At 30.9% G+C, this 6,000-nt stretch overlaps 1 protein-coding gene across 2 annotated transcripts in view; it reads right to left on the reverse strand.

Annotated features, from left to right (window-relative positions):
• The window catches only part of LCOR (ligand dependent nuclear receptor corepressor), a 70,558-nt gene extending 65,876 nt beyond the window's left edge, over positions 1-4,682 (reverse strand). For both annotated transcript variants that reach the window (XM_081328951.1, XM_081328950.1), the window contains exons 1-2: positions 4,461-4,682; positions 1,515-1,607 (exon numbers count right to left, since the gene is read on the reverse strand). The gene's annotated coding sequence lies outside the window, so the exon portion shown is untranslated. The remainder of the gene's footprint in view (positions 1-1,514; positions 1,608-4,460) is intronic.
• Positions 4,683-6,000: the final 1,318 nt, after the last annotated feature.

The following is a 6,000-nucleotide window of genomic DNA, read 5'->3' on the forward strand; positions in this document are numbered from 1 at the left end:
TTTTCAAATTGCTTAGCAATTAGTAGATGCCAAATATTTAAAATATGGAAGAAGATTCACTACCAAACATTGGACTGATTTAAAATGCCTATCCAATTGTTAGCTTCTCAGTCAATCCTTATTACAGAATATACAGATAGTCCTCTAGTTCAGTACAGATAGTCTTACAACAGTTCATTTAGTAACCATTCAAAGTTACAACAAAACTGAAAAAAGTGACTTATGACCAAAGGTTGATGGAGTTAGCAGAGATGGCTTAAATGACTGCTCTGATTAAAGAAAAAAACACAATTACTTTTGTTTCTACTTGGAAACCGCTTCTGGACTTTTTGCTGGAGGTGCAAAAAAATGAAACTTTGATTTGGGGTTTTGATTTGTTGTTACAGAAATGGCCAATTTATATTATTAAGTAAAAAGTTGAGGTTTGATGCTATTATCTTACTTTACTGCACCAAAGAGAGTCAGAAGTCAATATCTTTTCTTTCTTTTTTCCCCTTTGGCCTACTCTTTTCCCTTCCTTCCTCCCTCACTTACTTTCCCACTATTTTCTTTTGTATTTTATTGTATTTATTGTATTTTATTGTATTTATTGTATTTTATTTATAAACTAATACAAAAATTAAAATAAAAAAGTTTGACTGTTTTTCACTTATGACCGTTGCAGCATCCCCATGGTCACATGATCAAAATTAAGACGCTTGACAACCGGTTTGTATTTATGATGGTTGCAGTTTTCTGGGGTCATTTGATCCCCTTTTGCAACCTTCTGACAAGCAAAGTCAATGGGGAAGCCAGATTCACTTAACAACCGGGTTATTAACTTAATAGCTACAGCGATTCTCTTAACAACTATGGCAAGAAAAGTCATAAAATGAGACAAAACTGACTTAACAAAGGTCTCACTTAGTAAGATAAATTTTGGGCTCAATTATGGTCATAGGTTGAGGACTACCTGTATATGGATATATAACAATATAAACCAGCTAGGAAATCACATTTTTCAAGCAATCTACAACTGACCTACTCAACATGGAATCTCAATAAAAATTATGAATATTCAACTATGGGACATAGTTAACAGATTTTAAAATAAAATCAAAATGGAAAATACAATCTCATTATTTTGATAATTATTTGATCACTACCTAAAGGACAGTACTAGTTCAATTTATCAACTTATCTGAAACTAGTTAATGATAATCTAATGCAAGCCACACTATATAAGCACACACTTTATGAAACATGTTTAAAATGTGGTTTTAAATTATTTTAAATTATTTAAAACAATTTTCTTAGCTTTCCTGAGAAAGAGAACAGACCTTAATTTATGCTTCCAAAAATCTATCATATATAGATTAATTAGGAGCCCAACTTTTGCCAGACAATTTGAACATCTTGGCCAAATTTACAGAAGCTAACTTTCTTTTGCATTCACAACACTATTCTAGCCTAACAACCAATGTGCATACATTGGCAATACAATATAGAAATGAAAATAGTTTAAACATACTAACATCCTAGTCTTTGGGCATCCAGTCAAGCTATGCAAAGAGGTGTTTTTGTCCCTTGCATACTCCCAAATGTGGAAGTAGGATCAGAAACTGGATCTGGAAAAAAGGGTAAACAGCATGTTAGTTAAATTCACAGATGGCACTACTTGGGTACTGCTACAAACATTAGCAAGAACAAAAATATAAATGGATTTGGGAAGACATGAAGGAAAATGCATATTCTATAAACATGACAATGATATGCAATCAGAGTTCAACAGAAAGTGAAAATGTTCCCTCCTCCCCAAAAATCTCAATATACAGGAGCAGTGAGAGATAAGGAAACTGCAGGAGTAGAGATGTTTCATTTCTGAGCCACAATAAAATACTCTAGCCTCACTACACTGAGTAAAATTAACCATGAACATTTTCTATAGAAACCTTCATTCACTTTCATACACATGGTCCTTGTAGTTACAGAACTTTTAAAAGGGGGAAACTACATTTCTTCTCAGAAAGATGCAATAAGTGTGCTTAGCACATTCATATTAAAATATTTACTTTTCTACCTAAATTTCCAGCTACATGGTACAATTTTTTCTACACTGATTTTATTTCCATCAAGTGTAAAAATTAGGCCCAAAATTTACAAAAGAAAAACACATTTTAGCTCTTTTTGTCAAAATAAACTATCGTTTTAATGGAAACAGTTCAACAATAAATACTTCTGAAATAAGACTGGAGGTTAACTTTTCCATCAGAATCTAAGTGAAAAATTATGAAAAATTGCCTAGCAATTCCTTAGCCTCTGTTTTGGCATAAAACACCCTCTGGCTACCTTGATTTAAAATAAATAGTACAATGCAATTATATGGGTTTGAATCAATGGCAGCGTTTTACATATTATTCTGGTTAACACATATGGTTCATCTCATAACAAAAGACAATACAACACTATAGCATAGGTGGCTTTATGTACTTATCCTCATAAGGTTTTCAGCACGCTATTAAAAATAAGCTGAGAAAATAATGTGCAACAGATAGCAAGCTTCAACAACTGTACTGTGTCTCAAAAAATGTTTCCCTGATCAACAGACCAATTACCTCTGATAAACTGATTCTCTATCATTTTGTAAAGGTATTTTATTTATAATCTATTGAGAATTATTAATTTGTAATTTTTTTCTGGGATCTTTACAGTTTGACTATACCACACATGGCCCCTCCCCCTCACTAGTAACCTTATATCGTACAATTCCAAAGGATTGGAATTCAGACCTTCAGCACTAAAATTTCTTATCTGTGTTCCCGGCTTTTCTGATTTATCTTAATTATATTTGAGGAATGTTATGATCGTGTGTGTGTGTGTGTGTGTGTGTACCCTCAGAGAAAAGTGGTAAAATCCATATAAGGTAACAGTATACTGCAAAGTAAAATTTTAGAATATAAATATTGAGATCTGACAACATATTGATTTTATGCTATCAAGAAGGAATTGATTCATACTGACTACATAGGCACAAATGCAGAAACTACTTGATATAACATGGGCTATCTTCAAGGTTTAAAAGATATTGTATTACTGCATACCATCTGACAGAATATTTGTTTAAACAAAGAAACATCTAACCATACAAAGGGGGGAAAAAGAAATGCAATATTGTCTATTTTTAGTAGAGCGATTTGTAAAACAGGATTTTCTTTCATTATCTATAGAAAATCTGCACAACATTAAAATATTCAAACAAGCTATTTATTCAGAACCATCTTTAATCTAAGGGTAACTTTATGATACTTTATTATGTTTAGCAGAATGTGTGTGTGTCACTTATAAAAGGCACATTCATGTACACACTACAGCTTTTCCCTCTGAAACACATTCAAGATGGAACCCAGCCCTTTTTCCAATTACCATTTTTGTGTCTGCTAAAGACAAAGACACTTTTAAATACATTGGTCACTTCACATTTGATGAAATGGCAATGTATTTTTACATATATAGTGTTTCCTTAACTACAGAATACAAGTTCCTGAGTGCTTAAAACATACAACTTTGCATTTTATGAAATTTAATTTGCTTTAGCATTTTTCACTGCTTTACAAAAGCATGCAAATTTGATGCAAAGAAATAAGGGAACTCTGAAAATAGGAGTTCATGAGAATAACTGTTACTGAAGACAACAATTATGTAAACATAATTGTTTTACACTTAAGGTTATCAGCTGTCACATATTTTACATATTGAGGAGTTCTTGGTTAATAACTATGCATCAACAGTAATACCAATTTCTCCTTTTAGCTTCCTGTAAGCTATCGCTCTACTAAAGTATTTCAGAATGTAGCTTTTTTTAGTTAAGTCATTCCCTTCTCAGTTATAAGATACATTTAATGTTTCTGAAGTCCACACTCAACCCTCTGCAATATCTCTCTTGAGGTATTAGATTCACCATATAGTGTTTATCTATAAATTACTGCCAGTGAAAAAGACTTCTTTTTTGATACTAAGTCATGTCTCCCATTAGAATAGACCGCAATAGAATTTTAAAAATTACAAAGCAAATCAGCACAACAGTCTTTCATAATCAAATATTTAACACAGTTCTACCACAAGTTTTATAAAATTGCTTACCAGACGTAAAGGAGGAAATGAGATTTCATTTCATTTCATAGCTTGAAACAATTTCTGAAAAAATTACAATTTTTCCTAATCTAATTATTTACCTAAGAACTAATGTCTCACTTCTGATAAATAGTCATGGAGATACAACCTTGGATAATTGTAATAGAAGACTCTTGTCAAATACTTTTGTCAATGTATACAACCTTGAGGGAGTCTGATGTAAACATAAATTTATGCTAAATTTCTGAGATTTTGGTGCACTGTTTCCTATTATTCAATTTTTATGACTTTCAGAGATCTGCTAGCTAAACAATGCACAAAAAATTAATAACTTTGACATTTTTATGTACCTTCCTAGTTGTGTGTTCACCAATACAGTACAACCAGATGCCGGGCAAAGGAACATAGGGCGCTTAACATTAACCTCATTGTCACTCTTTTGCCAGAGGCCTTTCCTGAACTTCATCTGTCCTGCATAACTGAATATTTTTCTCTGAAGACAGGATTTGTTTCATCAGTATTCTTTTCCAAATCAGATAGTGCCAGTTCTTTCAACTTCTGCTACATTACCTATAAATATGATAAAATTATACTTATAAACAAAAGACTAAAAATATTCAGTTACAGATGCAATTATGTTTAGGAGATTATAAATTTAATCTATATAACAAGATATATTATCACAATTATAGATTTTCATTTTGTGGTTTCAAAAAGTCTGAAACTCAAATCTGGCAATGTATATTAAAAAAGAAGTATGCAGAATATCAGGCCATTTTTTTCTTCACTTGACACAAAATGACTACATGTTTGTATCGTACAGGTGTAAGTGATTAAAAACAACCCTAAAGATGAGCTCCAATATCTGCATGCAGGATAATCAGAAAAAGTAAGTGTTAAATATACAATAATGGATATTTATTAAGGATTCAGAAAGAGATGGCCACTAACTGCCAAATGACTGAGATAAAATATTTTCTAATCTTTACTCTAGAAAGTTATCTCAAATAAATTCTAAAAACCTCCTGGTAGAATAGCTATTTATAAGTTAGTACACTAGCTATAATGGGATTTTTTTCCATAAAAGTTATGAAAGTTCATGAAAAAGTTTATGTAACTTTATTCTCTGCATTCCAACATGTATAAATGGCATATTTTATCTGAAACTAAATAATTTGCTACAATATCCATGCTAACAAAATCATATTTTAAAATTAAATAAAAATCTTAAAGAGTTATTCCATTGCAATAGTTCTTATTTCATCTGATAGTCAGATAGTATGCAACATACAAATCAAAAACAATAACATGCAATCTTATTGGTATCAATTATAGTCCTTTCATTATATTATAAAAGATAGATTTTAATAACTTGTTTAGTTTGCAAATCATCATTTTTAGTAGCCCTGACATATAGGCAAATATTAAGGAAATTATAATACTTATTTCTAGTTTCTAAACACAAAAAGCTTTTATTCCAAATGTATATTGATAAAAATAAAATAAATCATTTCTAAACAATATATTTTAAAAACTATTTCTGTATCCCAAATTAAAGCATGCAAATAATGTTTAAAATTATGTAGTTATGCCTTTATACATTTCAAAATGCTTAGGAACACAAAATTCATGATCTTATTTTAATGATTTTATATCACTCTAATTTAAATATTCCATCTTCCTTCCATTTCCCCCACTTGTTACCTTAAAAAGGCTAGATCACCTGCCTTGTACAATATGTAAACAAATTATGTGGAACCTAGCCTCTGAAGTAAAATTTCTTTTTCGGCTCTGCTACCTAAGATCAACTATGCAAGCAAAACAGATAATATTCTGTACTATCTGGCTTTTCTTTCTCATAAATGAAAATGAAATTATACACAATTGTTT

Source organism: Vipera berus (genome assembly GCF_964194415.1).
Source record: "Vipera berus genome assembly, chromosome: 5".
Lineage (NCBI taxonomy): Eukaryota > Metazoa > Chordata > Lepidosauria > Squamata > Viperidae > Vipera > Vipera berus.